This window comes from Pipra filicauda, unplaced genomic scaffold, assembly GCF_003945595.2.
Source record: "Pipra filicauda isolate LSUMZ 115617 unplaced genomic scaffold, ASM394559v2 scaffold203_size1373443_pilon, whole genome shotgun sequence".
NCBI lineage: Eukaryota > Metazoa > Chordata > Aves > Passeriformes > Pipridae > Pipra > Pipra filicauda.
This window is the reverse complement of record NW_024104314.1, coordinates 1,066,767-1,084,179: the sequence shown is the minus strand read 5'-3', so window position 1 is coordinate 1,084,179 and position 17,413 is coordinate 1,066,767. Positions and strand designations below refer to the sequence as shown.

The window sequence follows — 17,413 nt, the reverse complement described above, 5'->3', positions numbered from 1 at the left end:
TCAGAATTATTTTTTCAGAAGTTTCAGTTGAGCAAAAACTCTGCTGTGTGCTTTGGGATGATCAATAAAAACCTTTCTAAACAGACATGCAAAAACATTTGAACAAAGTTGTCAAAACGTGCTTTTTATACACACACTATCTAGCTATTTACTCAGTGTCTTGAGCCAGTTTTGGCTACATACAACACCAGTGTATTTAGAGGGTCTGCAATCACACCTTCAGATGAAATGTTAAATACTACAGCCACTACATGCACAGTGATAAAATGCCAGCAGCTCATTACCAGTACTATCAACAGTGAGTTGATACCAGTGTTACTAAGGCCTCAGCAGAACAGGAAAACTGCAGGAGGCTCTGCAGGGAACCTGGAAAATTTTCCTTCTGTGCTTTTTAAGCCAAGTACATGAAAATCTGTCATAAAAAAATTATGTGATTTTGAGTGGGAAAGACTGGGAAAAAGCAGCATTTGGCAACAGTTTCGAAGGAAGTGAGTTGCAATTCAGCAAGAACCAGTCTGGCTCTTCCCCCTGGGTAACTTTCAACCTTTCATTTCTTTCCCGCTGCAGAGCAGCGCCACAGGCGAGTTTGGGAGAGAAAAGGCTCTGTTACCATCTGCTTTAGCCTCCCGCTCTCACTCATTATCCCTGTAAGCTCGGAGAGGCTTAGGAAGGGTAACTGAAATCAGGCTGGGCACAGCGATGAGCAAGGCTGAATGGAGCATTTAGCCACTGCTCTGAGCTCCTCATGGGGAGCCACAGTGGGGTCTCACAGTGTGCTGCACTCACAGGAGGAACACACACCAAGTGCTCTCTCACTGCTTATTTTCCATTTTCCTCCCATTCTGCTGAAGTCTTCCTAACACTAATTTTGCTTCTGCTGGTGGAAGCTCTTCTGGGACCATAAAACAGCGTCTTTCTCTACTTTCTACATGGCTGATTGCAGGGATTTATTATTGTCTAAGGCCTTCCCTCAGGGCACACAGGAAGGGAGGAGAAGTTCCTTGCATCTGTGCTCACTCATGCAAAAATCAGCTTTAATGTGATACATGCTACATCACAAAAGTTTTGAAAAGCCCTCTAGCTAATTAAAGCACTAGAATTCTCTGGGGATGGAGAGAGCATGCTGGTCCTAATGCAGATAAACATGTAATCATGAAAAAAACACGTCAAAATCTCACTGAAATCAAAATAGGATTGAAAAATTAATGATGTTCTTGAGTGATGATTTCTGAATAGGGGTAGAATGAGAGATGCTCTTCAGGAATACGCCTTGCAGATGCCTGTGCCTTGGAAAAGCATCCATCTGGTGTATCTCCAGGATCAGCATATTTGTATAGAATGCAAATCTTTATTGCAACTGCTGTTATCTTTATGCACTGTAGTCATAACTGAGTGAGTCACATTAAAGGTCAAAACCTTCTGTTCTACTTTTTATAATAAGCATCTTTTTAACATACAGTGTTAGAGATCCTGTGCATCAACAGATCAAGGTTGAAGTTGGTATTGGGTGATCTACGACAGACCCTGGCACAGGGACCCAATCTTAGTAACATATTTGTTAGCAATTTAAAAGAGGGAATAAATGAAGGGGGAGGAAATTGGGATAATGTATGTGCTAATTACTAAAATCCTGACTAAATTAGATATTTGAGATAGGCTGCTTAAGTTTTCTAGTCTCTCAAACCGCCTTCCAGCTGGCAGAACAAATCTGTGTTAGAGTCTGGAGGGACTGTGCTCTGGGGCAGGTGGGTGGAGAAAACATGACACTGCTGAGTACCATGGGGAGCAATTTTAACTTTGCAGCTTCAGAAGGGCCTCTGTTGGCAAAGGATCATTTTTCAGAAATTCAGGCAGGTACCAACAACCACATATGGCTGCTGATCTCAAACTCATGTGTATTTATATATATAGGTAGAGTCCTATTATTTCACTTATCATATTAAAAGACATATATGAGAAGCCTTTCATATCTCCAAAACAGGTTATATTTGTGCCACAAAATTCAGAAACTTCACAATACGTTTGTAAGTACCAGCGGCCAACACCTCTCAGTCAGTAATATTTGACTGAAAATCGGATCTTAGACACTCCATGAGATGTTTTAAAAGTAAACACAAAATTTGAACTTTACCAAGAGAGAAGAAAACAACAAAAACCAATCAAACTTATTTCAATGGAAAATTTCTAACATTTAACAGGAGACAATGTCTGGAATAAAGAACCTAACAAAGTGAATTTGCAAATGCTTACTTGACCTGATCTCCGAATTGGAATGAAATAAAAATAGCTTGATTAGCTTCAGATGAGCTCCCGAGACTTGTGTGTGTTTGTAATGATTTTAAAAACTAAACACACACAAAAATGTTTCCTATTTTTTTCTTAGACTTTAAAATGCCATCTCCTCTTTCAAAGTAAATGCTTTTTAAATTTCCTTTATGGTTAGGAAATTCCTTTTATCCTAGAGCTAGGCTACAGAATATTTCACAAAGACAAAGGCTGGAGCACAGAAGGCTCTGCCAGATAATTTAAACCCAACTGTCTTGTCTGCAGAACCTTTCTGCCACACATCAGGAATTATTTAACCCCATTTTTGCAAAGGATAGCTGCCCTGCTGAGTCTCAAAGGCAGCAATACAGAGCTTACCTTTAATCCTGTGCAGAAAAATGAATGATATACTGCTGAGATGAGCAGTGTCAAACGGAGGTTTCTTCCTCTTTGTGCTCTGATTCCACCTGGGTGAAAGCTCACTGTTAAGACCCCTTAAGCATACAAAATCTCTAAGCAAGTTTTCAACACCCTGGGCCTTTTAGTTAATTTAAAATTTAAAAGAAAAAAAGCTGTCACCTTTGATGACACTCTCTTCTTCGCAAGGACAGATTTTGTTATGGCTGTTGCTAGCAGGAGGGGGGGAAAAAAAGGAAGTCCTAAGAAAGAAAGTGGAACACTAATTCTGAAATATGTCACTTCCAACCAGCAGGACTCTCCTCTCCTCATGGGCTCAGCTCTTTTCACACTGTCTCACGTGCATCTAATGCCCCACCTGAGATCAACCAACAATTGTAACAGCTTCTGGTTTTCTTAGGCAAATTTTGAATTCATTGCCTTTTGGTTTCTAAGCCTTTGGGCTTTGCCCTCTCCTCCTGTTTTAAGTTTTCTCTGTAAGCAAAGGGTTGTTTAAAATTTATTTTCTTTTAACAAACACTAGGAGTCTCAGGGACTCTGCTGATTTCAACAGCTGGGCTTTAAGGAAAACATCTAATACCTTTAATCCTTAGGAAGAAAAAAAAAATCAAAACCATGAGAACCTAAAGCACTCACGTCTGTTTTGAGATATGCATGTGTAATATATATACACACAGGCAGCCTGTGTTCAGCCACGTGCTGTCAGAACAAAAATGGCTTAAGCATGGAATCAAGGATTTAAAGGTTAGACCAGAAGACAACTCCTGGTTCGATAACCTGGCAGGAAATAGATTAAAAGAAGATTCGCTTTGTCAACAACTGATAATTGGCATCAATTTTATTTTTTTATTTTAAAAATAGTGAAGCTGAATAATACCAGTTTTTCTATTGATTTATATGCAACTAATAAGAATTTATGACTAGATCTACGGATAAGTTATTTAGAAATAAATATAATTTTAACAGATTAAAATGAAATCCAAATATTTATATCAAAACAGGGTTTCAATAGGGCAAAACAGAGCTAATTTGTTGAGGCATTTTATGAAAACAAGACAAAATGTAACGCTATTTGACCCAAAAGAAAACATACAAAACTAAAACTAAAATAAACAAATACGTAAATAAAAATTTAAAAAAAATAAATAAATTAAAAAAAAAATAATGCCTCCTACTACGGTGGACACCAGTGAGGTGCTTTGATGTCAGGGAGAAGACCAGTCAACAGAATCAGAAAAGACCAGGGCAGGAGAAGCCAAAGTCTCCAACCCCCCTCACCACACATGCTCTGCTCTGCCTTTAGCTACCTCCTCGTGCAGAGCAGCTTGCTGCCCCCAGAAGATGAGAGATAAGGTCAATGGGAAAGCACGATATTGCCAGACTGTGGCTAATTTTTTTTTTTACATTTTTGTTCAAAGAGAGGAAATATGTGTGCAGAGCAGCAGTGGTTCATACCGGGTCAGTCAGGAAGTGTGGGGCTGGGTATTTAAAAGACAGGTATTTTTGTTTTGTGGTTCTCTCAGAGAACAAAAGCATACAAGAAACCTTTTTTTTTAGTTAAAAAATGCAAAGTTCAAGTTCACCTACAGTTAGCTGAGGTATCGACATTGTATTTCACTCTGAAGAATGGCACTTTGAGTAGAATTCTTTGCATTTGTGGCTGCAATTATTATAGAAATGCTAAACAGCTAAAACCAGTGCTCCTTTGGATTGTAGCACAGATAATAGCAGAAGACAGGACAGGAAGACAATGAGAGATTATTAACTCTATTCCCTCAGGTGAAGAGCTGAGGCATAATTGGTTTCAAGCTGAAGTTTCACATACATTTTCATCAAGCACTTACAATGATAAAAGGCTGTCCCTGCTTCTGCTGTCCTCATCTGCCTCTTGCTGTCTCTGCCTTGGCTTGAACCACAAAGACAAGAAAGAAATCTGAAAATACAAGTCCAAAACTGACATTGTGAATAGGGCAAGTAATGAAAAAGATAGAATTAGCTGGAGGTAGAGCTCTTTAACTTACAAAACAGTTTTTAATTTGGCCTTTCATTGTTGTTACTTATTAGCAGTAAACTATCTGATAATCTTTGCTGCTGCAAATGGTCATGAAAAATTAATGCAACAGAACCACTCAGAAGTTCACAAGAGTAAGCCTTGCACAGCATAGTTGGCTGAAATACCTGGAATTCAATCTGCATGTTACACAGTTAGGTCTATCTTCTGATGAGGAAGCTGAAAAAAGAGACTCTGTAATTAAGCAAAGCACTGGGTGTTTTGAAATTTGCTAAGGAAAAATCCACCCAGCCAGCAAACGACTGATTCCTGTGAGGACAAAGAGAAAAGGCAAAAATCTATTGTGTCAAAACATCTATGAACACCTTAAAAGACATTAAGAGTTAACACAGTTGATATGAAAAAATAAATAAATAAAATAGAGTAAGAAATGTGTCAATGATACACTAAAAAGAAAAGCATTTTGCAAACAGGAAAATAACCACCAAGCTTTTTTAAAACATCCATGATGATTAAAAAAAATCCTCACAAATGATTTCTGTTGAAATATTCAAGCAGAGAAGTTGAGATCCAGGATGCCTTGGAAATGCTATTTCTTGCTGATACATGTTTTACAGATATTTTTTAGACCTTCAGACATCATGGCTTTATTTATGTGTGTACTGAGAGCAAATCTGCTGCCTTCCCAGGCCTGTTAAAAAATGGTGTTTAATCATGCTATCAAAAATCAGGCTCTGCAGAAAAATTTGGATCAGCTGAAGAGAAAGCAACCTGCAGTTGCTCCCCTGTGTGTGTGGAGCCCCTGCACCACATTAGTTCAACTCTACCTCCTTTTCATTTTTACTGTTCCAAGGAAAGATAGATGAATGTTTGAGGGATAGGCTGGTTCTACCAGCATAATGAAGATGTTTTTAAATTAGTCTTCCCTCGAAGTGGAGAAGACCAGCAGTCTCTCTGGATATGCTCTATTAAGAAAAAACAAGATAAAAATGACCATACTTCTTGTACTGAAGTGCTGGGTTACCGCAGAGCAGAGGAAAGCCCAGGCAGGGTAACAATCCCAGCTGATTTTACAGGAAATGTTTTTTAAAGAAATGACAGACACATTTTTACCACCTGAGGTGCAATGACTTGTTCAAAAACCACCCTAAAATCCCAAACGCAGGCACTACTTATTTCTGTAGGGTTTCTTACAGGCCCTTGAGAGCGAAGAGCAGAATGACAAACCAAAGGAGATCACTGAGGCCGTGCTGTGGTTTTGTAGCACCAGGTCACACTTCAAACCCCCTGACCTGAGCTGCCGTTGTGTGACCACTGTCAGGCCGTTTACCCTCACACGAGAGCGGCGGCGGCTCATTTGCTTGTTCATATCTCTGCGGGCGGAAGCCAGAGCTGGGCTAAACAAAACTCTTGCAAAGTGTCCAGGAGAAACCAGTGCACTCGATGGAAAGCAGTTGGCTGCGCATTTTCTTTCCTTACTTGTCCTCAAATTATTTGGATGGCAAATCTGGATGGCAAATATGATGGAGGTTGATACAGCGAAGAGGACGGGGAGAACTTTCTTCACAAAGCGCTGCGCAGACATCCTGGGAGAGCAGCGTCACTGCGGAGGACTGTGAGCCTTTTTCGAGGCACTCAGAACATCTCACTGCAACGTGAGCTTCCCAGTCCCCTCACCAGAGTCCCTGCAAGGGGGCAGGTGGTCTGCACAGCACGGGATTTGCATGTCAGGACAAGCTTCCTCCTGGGATGGCAGCCACAGCTGCGCTCTTCTGTCCCCAGCTCCACAACTGCTCCCTGGGGACTCTGGGCAAACCCTCTGTGCCTCAGTTTCCCCAGCTGTAAAATGGAGAGGTGGATACTTCACTTTGCTGAGATCTTCTTGCTTCAGGAGTGCAGGAGGCAGTATTTGTGATACAGCATTTATCAGTGAGATAACACCACTACTGCAGCAGTATCGTTACAACCAGCACTGTTATTATTTTACCACAGATGGAATCTGTGCTATCAAAAATTACGTTGCTGTATTTAAAAACTAAATCTGTTTGAGTGTAGCACTGAAAAAAACTATTTGTAATTCTGAGGCCAATATACCAACTAATTTATACTTCTCTTTTTTCAGCCACCATATGATACAATCATGTTATCAAAAAAAGAAATGTATTTAAAAGCATCAGTTGTTTATGGCAACTTTAACATCTTCTATACTGATTTCCTGAAGGCAAAGGATTGTGTAATAAAGAGAAAGTCAATGTTACAGCACTGAGGTTTAGAATTAGTGTGATAAATTGAATTTTACAACAATATTGGCCCTATCCTGTACTTACAGATAATAAAACATAACAGAGCTGGTGATTTATAGGTTCTGCCATTGAGAATATAACACAGGAGGAGACTGGCAAAGTAATATTCCTATTCATATATGTCACATTACATTTATATGTCTCTCCTGCTGCATTTCCTCAAGCTGGAAGGTTGTGCGGTGTGGACTGTGAGCCTCAGACATCAAACTTGCTCCAGCTCCAGTTCCATTCCTCCTGTCTAGAGCCCTCAGCAACCCTTCCAGGAGCTCCTGGCTGCCCTGGTGTCAAGCCAGTGACCCAGAAACACCAGTGAGCAGCTTTGCATGATTCAGATTCCTAAAATTCTCCTCTCCCAGGAGGTTAAAATACCACCCACGATATTTGTCAGCATTCTGACACTTGCTTTGCTACACATACCAGGATCTGTGTGCTTTCTTCTAGTGCCATCTATGCCATCATCCCTTTTAATGATAAACCAGTCATGGTTCAGTGAGTCCAAACGTACCAGTCCAAACGTTTCCATCACCAAGATCTGTTACTTGTGCAGTGTGTTCCTACAGGACATGAGGGAGGCTCATCAGTCCACAGGGAGAGAGGAGAGATATGCCTGCCTTCCATATCCCTGGGGGCTGCAGGGCAGAGATGAAGGAGCAACACAAGATTCACTGGCAAATGATACTTATTTCCAAAAGCTGGAGTGTAACAGCTTATCATGGAGGGGTGTATGAGCAGAACACTGGACACAGGTAGGATCCCCATCCTGAGAATAACCTCTCCTCAGCCTCTCAGCTGTGTCTAATCATCTCAGTTTGTGGCACTGCTGCTTCTTCTGTGATACCACAATGCCACTCACTGCCTACATCCAGTATTAGCAGACTTTCTGCTCAGGATTTATTTAGTAGAAATGTTGCTACCTCAGCAGAACTGTACGAGTTTCTGGCTTGGCTTTAAGTGCCTCTTCACGCTGCACCTTTTTGACTTTCAAAGGGGACACATGAAAAAATCTATCTGCATCAGCAAAGTCACCTCACCACCCCAACAGCCACCAGCACAAGATCTACTCTAGCCCTCTGACAGCTATGAAACCTTACAACAACCAGAGAAGATGCTCCCTTTCTGTCTGTGCCACAACACTTCTATCCCACCATCACCAGTTACCTTTTCTTCCCAAGGCTGCTGCATTTGAATGGGCACATGGTAAACCAGATCAAGGAACTAATCCAGAGTAACTCCAGACATGTTTTGTTTGCCTGGTACCAAGGAAAGAAGACTGCCTTTTTTCCTCCTTGCACTGGATACAATTATGCCATTCCAGTAGTTTTGATGCTTCAAAATTTTGGCTTTCCCAGTTTCCCAGGGATTTTTCTCAGGTTTTATCATTTAACTCATCCACACAAGCTGCTTAGTGCCTAGTGATCTCTTTTTAGGTAGTTTACAACAAAGATGGATTAAAGATCAGTTTAGCTATTAGCTCAGCTGTTCTAGTCTGCCAGCTTGACTTTCTCCCAGAGATAGGCCAGTTTAGCAGCTTATCTTCTCAAATCTGCTCTTGCACATGTGACCTCTATTTGCATATGGCACATATCCCACGGGACAGCAGGTTCAGTCCTTTGCACACTGTATGTTACTATCCATTGTACATCGAGTTTTCTTCAGGTTTAATAATTGCTACAAGAGCACACACACAGGTGTGCATCATACTGCAAATATTACCTTGGGATTTAACCACAGGGAGAGGAGAACAGTAACAACAGCCTTGCTTAAAATTAAGCTTAAATAAAACAAAAGCAAAACTCCACAAATTTATAACTAGAAATGGAGCTGGGATACTGTCTGACTGCACTCAGAGCATCAAAGTTTCTCATAGTTGAGAAACAGGCTCAATTCAGACTTTCTTGATAGTTACCTCTATAATTTGATAATTTTATCAAATGCAATGTTTACTAGTAACAGCAGTAAGAAGACCCTAATGCAAAAGAAATTTTTATTGTTACCATCAGATTGGAACAGCCTTCTTTAATATCTATTCAAGGCAGGGCTCGAGGCTGTGTTTGGTCTTCAGGATGAGTAATATTTTCCTAGGTAATGATTTGCTCTTGGGAGGTCTAGCTGATTAGCTTCCTGATAACCTTGAACAGAGAGCATTAGTGAAGAGCAAAATGACATTATAAAGGGGGAAAAAAAGCCACTTACCAAAGAGCAGGCAAGGACTCCCTGCCTGCACACGTGCAGATCGATGGGTTGGTTTGTTAGGTCTGTATTTCAAGATCTATTTTAGAGAAGCTCCAATTTATTACTGAACATGGCTTTGAATGTGCCCAAGTGCTGCGATGATCAATGTTTCAGCATTATTACTGCAGAAAGGGTCACGACCATCAGCACTTGCCAAACTGCCTGGAGCCCGCAGTGGTGGTCACTATGGCAGATGTCCTGTTCAAACCCTGCCTTTGGATTTGCCCAAAACGGGCTCATTTTCTTTCCTAGACGTGCCATGCGAGGGCAGCAGAGATTGAGGAACGCGGAGCTGGTGTGCGGGCTCTGAGGGGACAGTGGCACTGCTCGGGAGGGGTGCCCGGAGCTGTCCCCAGCCACCCGGCTCCTGCCTCGGCAGCCTTCGGGCTGCTGGGGACCAGCCACAGGAACTCCTGCAATCGGTGCTGGACATCCCACGGGATATGGAGCCTGCGAGGAATCGGACGATAAACAAGTCTCAATTACTGAGTCCATAACACTTTAAACTTCTGCCACGCAGTCCCCATCCCTGGAGGCATTTAAAAGGAGTGTAGACACTTGGGGGTGTGATTTAGTGTTGGGCTTGGCAGTGCTGGGTTAATGGCTGGACTTGATGATCTTAGAAGGCTTTTTCAACCTAAATGATCCTGTGATACTCACCACTAATGCAGGGGGGGAAAGGACACAGAGCAGCCAAAGCCTGTGTGCGACTTTCATGCCTTGAGCAGTAAAAACTCAACACTGAGATTTCGGCTGTACCTGAGCCTGATTTCCAGAGTCTCGGTTAAGTCTGTTTGATTTGGTGACACTCAGCGATTATTTTACAAAGAAGGAAACGTTGTCATTTCTCACCCTCCGAGGCCAAACCACAGCTCTGACTCTTTCCTTGCACATTTGTGCAGTTGCCATGAGGTGGAGCCGTGCACCAAATCCCAACCGGGAATCAACGGCGACCAAGGACTTTTAGCTCTTTTTTTTCCACTTTAGCCAGATTGATCTCAAGCCTCCATCCAAAGTCAGGTGATGTTTGCAGGCACCGATAAATCAAGCGGAAAGCGCTGATGGAAATGCTGCTCGTTACTGATCGGGTGCTGCAGGTGATGTTAGCCATTCCCACCATTCCCAGGTAACAGGGTTGCCTTGGGATGCAGTCAGCAAACGAGAACAGAGCTGGTTAGATCATGCTTTGGGGTTCTGTTTCCATGTCTGTGCTGTGCTGTCCTGATTACTCTTGCACTTGATTCTGAGGCTTAAAGCGGGCTGAGCAGTTTGAGGAGAGGCTTGGCATGGAGAGGCAGCTACAGGTGCTTTTCTGTAAGCTGCCTCTCAACCCTATAATCTTCTTTTCCCTTATAAACTGAAATCTTCAGCTTTTCCTCAAAGTGTACATTCTGTTTCCTTTTGCCTCTTTGCCCAGGGTCGTGGTGTTTCCTGGCTGCCAGGGTGGATGCATTGCTTCTACTCAGAAGATGAGCCAAGCCTGTTCACAGAAACCGGAGGGACAAAGCATCTGAACATAAATCCCATACATCTGTTGGCAGTGCAGGCAAGGATGGATGGATGGATGGATAGATGGATGGATGGATGAATGTGTGAAAATGCTCCAAGCCCAGCACTGTGATTTGGTTTCATTTTGACCACTCTCCCTTGAAATAGCTATTCTATTCCTGGTAAAATTTTCATGAAGGAAAATCTGAAAATCTGTGAGATTTCAATTTTGCAGGAACACTATTTCCCACTTAAAAACAAACATCTTGGAAAAATTCCCAAGAAGATCTGAATAATACGTCTGCAACGCTGACAGGCGCAGCCCCTGTGACCATGTGTCTTTCAATGCCTGGGGTCTATTTAAGTTATGAATCCCATCTGTTATGCACAAGCATGGCTACTGAACATCCCAATAAGAGAGTTGGGATTTGTCTGGAAATACATCCTACAATAATATTTTCCGTTATTTGGTGTAATAAAGGGAATATTGTCATTGGTTACCTCACTGATACATAACTTTCTGTTGGCAAATCTTTCACAGTAAGGTTATAATAACATCACTCTTTGGCATCTCTGCCAGATTCTCAACTCTTTATTTTCTGTTCTGTCATATAAGCTGAGTAATTTATATGCCTGTTCAATACAAAAGGTGGTTATTATATGTTTCAAGAAAGAGATTTGACAATACCTGCCTTGTAAGAAATACCAACTGAGTCGTAGAGAGGAAAGGCAAAGGAAAATGCTGTAAATCAAGAGGTGACAAGGCAGTTTTCAGATGGAAGATTAGAACATTGTTCAGGGTTCCACAAACAAATATGTTGAATTATAGACAGAAAGCCACTCTCTAGCATTTGTCCCCTGTTGCTGCAGTCCTTTTAAGGACACAAATCCCACTGAAGTCAAATCATGTCTATAAAGTAAATTCCAAAATTAATCCATAAGTAGATTCTGACATGGAAATGCTTATTATTAGTTTGATTTGTACAAGATGTATAGATATGATTTCAAATAAAAGCAACATTATGGAAAAAATTACGTCAATTGCAGTTTTGTCTGAATAAGGACTGCACAGTATGAATGTGTCCCAAAATAACACATCTGCAGTGATCTAAGTGAAGCTTAGCTAACATTCCCTGCACTGTATTTTTACACAGGTGATTCTGTGTGACTGCCTAACCCCAGCTCTAAAATTATGCTGATCCCCAAGCTCTGTCAAATGGGTAGAGAGAGGCCCCTTGCTCTATCCAGGGAGAAAGAGCAGTGATGGACACTGGCCTGATGCCAGCACTGCCCTCCAACCCATACAAAGATGCAAGTAGGTGTGTTTTAGCTGAGGGACTAAGAACCCTTTGCTGTTTGCAATTGCTCCAAAACATGCCACCACGGGCCTGCCTCCTGTTATATGGGCCAACAACGTGAAGAGCTTAAATACAGCAAGAGCGGGAGGGGAGAGAAAACCCATCTGGGTGTGGACTGTGTGGCAACACAGCAAAGGGGCTGTGGAAAAGCTCCTGCCTGGGTCTGCAATCTGCCTTAATCCCCCTGAGCAAGGCGAAGGAGAGCACCTGAGCACCGTGGGAAAGAGCAGTTCGTCATGGAAAAACATCCAGCGCTGTCAATCCGGTGCTGAACTCCTCTTAAGAGGCTGATAGGACAAGCCCACCCTGCTTCTGACAGTCTGTACTGTCCTGCTTTCCAGGGCAGTGCTGCTTCACCAGCAACCACCCCCATGGTGGACTATCCTGCTGTCCCTGGGCTCTGGACACCACCGTGCAGCCCAGGGGCCCTCAGCAGCCCCTCAGCAGGGCTTATCCTGCTCCTGGGCAGTGCCTGGCTTTTGGATATTGCAGAGAGACCAAGGCATGGGAGGAGGAATTCATCCTGCATTCACCTTGCCCTTGAGCAGAGATGTCATTTCCCAGCCTGAGACTGGAAATCCAGACCACAATTCAGAGAGCAAGGCAAGCCTATCATTACTCTGAATTAAAACAGAAAGATCATTGCCACTGAAGAGAGAAGGGCACATTCCTTGTCTCAGAGCAGTCCACCTGGGAAAAGGGAAAAGCATCCTCACACTACACTGGGGAGAAGAATGCACGTCACTGCTCTTTTGAAGTGGCAGCTTGGGTAGGAGCCTGGTGGCAACAGATGTGATCCTTCCTCTAGAGGAGCTGCTGAACTGTGTCGTGCAGAAGTGGATTTCCAAACCGAGCAATACCTGCTGTCTTGAGTGACCTACTTTTTCTGCACGCTATGAGAACAGGGTTAGGCAACAGCTAATCCGGTGCTGAAAACTAAAACTGTTGGGCAGCAACAATTATCACGTCTGGTGAAACCCATGGCAAACCTCACTGCCCCCGACAAGGGTTCCTGGGCAACACCCCGTTTCAGCCCAAAGCTTTGGGTGCATGTCTAGCAGGAACACGGCCCTTTGCTAAATTGAGCATAATCATTCAAATTCATTTATCAGATCTAACAGGAGCTTTTCTTACTACCATGCGTGGTAATTTACTAAATGTAGTGTTTTTAATGGGATCTCTCAAATCAGAAAAAAATTAAAAGCATTTTTGTGTTGAGCATCCAAGCAGTCCTGTGCATTGGGATGAGCAAGGCTGGCAGCAGGAGGAACACACCAGAAAATCCAGCTTTCCCAATGGCCTTGCCACATATCACAAATAATACCAGCTATAAAATCCCACCCTACATCATCATCACTCTTCGCCCGGCCCTGTGCTAGGAGGGCTCTCACAACCCTTCCCTGCCATTATTTCATCTCATGTGGGTCAGCAAATGCTCAGTTATATCTGTACTGATTTATACACATCCCTAGTTGAGTTTTCACTGGGATTGAAATTGTTCATTACCCATACAGGGAGGAGAAATAAGTTAACAAGTGAGTCACTCATTTGGATTTTACATTAGGTTCTAATGCCTGTGCTAAATGACTAACAACTGTTTCCAAAGTTGGGATTCAATAGGATATTTCTTGATACTTTGACTGTATACAGATCTTTATTTCTGAACAAAATCTGATTTCTTGATAAATTGGCCAATTAAATTAAACAGCTCTCCTCAAAATGACCCCCAGTTACCAGCAAGAAATTTAACCCTGGTGGTTGCAGCTCCAAAGCCCAGTGTGTTTTATCTCCCTTTCTTTCCCTGAATGAGATCCTGGCACCCTAATTCACAGCCACCAGAGCTGATCTCCACAGAGAGCCGCAATCAAGTCAAGTCTTTCTTTGCAGCACAAAGGAAATCACATTTCTTTGAAACGCCGAGGAAATCTGAATGTGTGTTCCTGTTTAGCATGATTAAGGTGTCACATAGCACTCCCACGCACCCCGACACAGAGAACTTCTTGCCGGCTGCTGATGTCAAAGCAAATCAGCTGAAAACACGAAGGGGTTCTGAGAAACACAACTAGGACGCGCCAGGCAGGCTGCCAGCGACCTACCCAGTGTGGTATGGACCAGGTAACCTCAAGGACTAACCCCACACAGGGGATGGGGACAACACAGTAGTGTCCCCTGCCCCCCAGCTGGTTTCTGATACAGGCATGGGGCACATATTTTTTGTCACGCACAAATTTCTGAGTGTGAGCTGCTTGTTGCTGGTTATAAAACCCTGATAATAACAGTGAATGTATCCATAGCAATTGGGAACATCTCCAAGGGGTGCACTGCTTTGCTTTTGGATTTTCCCAAAACCTTTTTTGTGTGTGCTCCATCTTGGTCCCAGTCACCTGGGACATCTCTCCCTGTTCTGTCTCTCATTGCCCTGATGCTTCCAGCTGCCATCCTCTTGCTTTTCTTCAGCTCTTTGTTCTGTATATTTTTGCTTGTGTCCTGTGGTTTGTCCACTATTAACATTAATAATTTAGGAAATTGTCTGCTTCTGCTGAAATCAATTCCTGTGCTACTGCTGCTAAGTGCTGGGCCTGGGCCCAAGAGCTGCTATGACAGGGCCCAAACAAAGCAAACGAAATGAGAACAGAGGAAAACAGGCGCCTTATCCTTCAGCACCCTGTGAATTTAGGTGGGGATGCTCAAAGCCTAAGAAACACAAGCACCAAATTCCAGCTGAATTCCCTTCTTTTTCAAAGTTTTCCCAATTGCAGTCCTGGTTACAGCTACAGTCCCTGTTACAGTCCTAGTGCTGGAAGAATTCAGCCTCAGAGCAGGAGCCCCACAAGGTCTGTGTTACCCCCAAGGCAAAGCTGCTCAGATGCAGTCAAAGGGGACTGACTCAGTAGAAAATATATCACTCTGTGCCTCTGCAGGTCTTTACTTAATGAAAACTATAGAGAACCGAAGTGCTTGTGCAAAGCTATTGATGCAAGTGGCTCTTTCTAAGCCCCATCAAACCTCCATCACTCTGCCAGGGACCATTTCCCAGAGCTACACCAACCTCACACAGAAGATGCCGTCCTGATGGTGATTCATTTCCTTGCAAGTGGCAGAGGAAGAAAAGCACCTTGTGTCTCAGGGCTTAAGCCATGGGGACCAAGTTCTTCTTATTTCCTTCTCTGGTGTACACAGCTACGCCGTGGAGGGCTCACATGGGGAAACTGTCAACAGCAGAGGGCACAGGCTCTGTCTTGGAGAGACATTTTACGTTCTTAATCCCTGGACTTTAATAGCTCTGTGAGGGAGACAGATAAATAACAAGACAATAAAGACAGTGATTTAGGGACCAGGTATGCAGACAGTTTGACTAAGGCTGAGAGGATAAATTCATCTGGTATAACATCACTGAAGCTCAACAATCCTCTGTGCTGTTGAGCCATACAGCTGGGCTTCTCTGTCCTTCCTTGAGCAGCATTTTAGCGAAAGCACTTTTTTATTGGGTTTTTTAAGTGGCTGGATTAAGACACCACCCCCAGATACATGTGGGCTGCAGCTGTCCCCTGAGGGCAGGAGAGGTTGGCTGGCCAGAGGAGGACTTGTGCCAGGGCTGGAGCTCAGCTCCCACTGGGAGCTGCCAGCACCCAGCAGCTGGACCCAGCCCCAGCACACTGTGTAGCCTGGCTGCCCTGCACCCCAGGGCTGGGAGCAATCCCGGGAGCACAGGGAGGATGCCAGAGCACAAATCCCAGCTTGCACACCCAGGGAGCAGCCGTGCCAGGGAGGGTGTGGGCATCCAACGCCTCCACTTGCCTCCTCTTCAAGGGCTTGGCTGACATCCCCCTGAGCCACGAACCTGGATGCTGGGGACCCAGCACTCCACTCACCAACCCCTCAGCTGGATCCAAGTCATGTCCTTATTCCAGTGTTTGCTGACCACTTGCAGCACCTGATGGGCAGAGAATGTGAGGACACACTTCCAAATGCAGGGACACACTCCCCTTACCCACCTGAGTCTGAAGTGCTTGGAGGCTGGGCAGGAATGTGGTGCCAGCCGTGATGGGATACAGCCAGAAGCCAGCGCTGCTACCGCAGTCACATAATTGAATAACGAGAACAGATTAGGCAATCTCTGTGCTTCATGTTGACAAGGCTGAAGGAAAGAACAGAACATGTAATCAAATGAGGGGGGTTTTCTTTATTTATTTATTTATTTTGAAAGAAAGACAGTATTACAGCACTGTAAGAGGTGGCATAGCATGCACTAATTATGCTGCTGGGGTTATTTCTCTCTTGCAGGTTTGAGGATAAGACTGAGACTTTTATTAAAGCCTCAGGGAGAAAAGAACTGGAGGAGCTGGCTTTCACTGGGAATTAAACCCCCAGTTCACTTAATGCTTATTCAATAGCTTCTGCCCCTCCATTTGGCTAACCTGCCCAAGAACACATTCACCTCTTCACATCAGCAACCTGCAATCAGAAAAATCACCTGTAATCCAGCTGCCTCCAGGCACAGATCAAGAGCTACATGGTCTTAATGACAGATCAGGTTAAATAAAAAGCACAAATCCACAATCTGCTATCAGGAGGTGTCTAAGGCTTCCTTCTTTTGATAATTTCTGCCAAGATATTCATGCTGAGTCACTGGGTTTGCAGTGCCATGTGCTGGCAGGAGCTGCCAGAGCTGACCCGGGACAGGGGCTGCCGCTGCCTGCAGAGGCTGAATGAGAGCTGAAAGGAGCACCTGGGCACTTTCCATGGGCTTTCTTGGCTAACCTGCAAGCCAGGATTGAAGCGAAATTGTACTGAAAAAATCATCTGACTGGTACATGAGGCTTTTCATCTGGATTTCTTTGCTGGTTTAACAGGCAACTAGACATCTAGTTATCCAGCTACCCATTTCCCCTACCTGAGGATGTAATTTGGTGACTCACCACCATCCAGGTACCAGTAATGGAGTTTTTCCCCAAACAACTGATTTCAGATACATAATTCATTTAGATCCCTTTTAAAAAATCTGGTCCTGACTTTTGTCTCTATGGTGCAAAACGCATCAAGTAACACCTTCTGCAGCAGTGACCTGGCTTACCCTGCGTGTGGGAATCATCCAGATGAGCGAGGCTCTTTGCTTTTTTGAATCACCCTTCTGAAGTGATCTGTGGAGAAACAATCTGCCTGAGAAGTGACAACCCCAGACTGCTAATAAATGACCCCAGGCTTTAGGAAATCTGCCAAAAAAACTCATTGGAGTCAGCCCAGCATCTTCAGTTTAGTAAAGACCTCCTGCAACATGCAAGAGGGGAGATACCCCAGGCTGTAACGGGACTTGTGTGCAAAGAGACATTTTGCCCTAT

The 17,413-nt window shown here is 43.6% G+C and overlaps 1 protein-coding gene across 1 annotated transcript in view; it reads right to left on the bottom strand.

Moving 5' to 3' along the window:
• The window catches only part of PLCG2 (phospholipase C gamma 2), an 80,205-nt gene that overhangs the window by 58,567 nt on the left and 4,225 nt on the right, over positions 1-17,413 (bottom strand). Inside the window, exons 4-8 of the mRNA XM_039380812.1 lie at positions 16,070-16,212; positions 15,124-15,357; positions 9,190-10,708; positions 4,527-4,615; positions 2,644-2,732 (exon numbers count right to left, since the gene is read on the bottom strand). The gene's annotated coding sequence lies outside the window, so the exon portion shown is untranslated. The remainder of the gene's footprint in view (positions 1-2,643; positions 2,733-4,526; positions 4,616-9,189; positions 10,709-15,123; positions 15,358-16,069; positions 16,213-17,413) is intronic.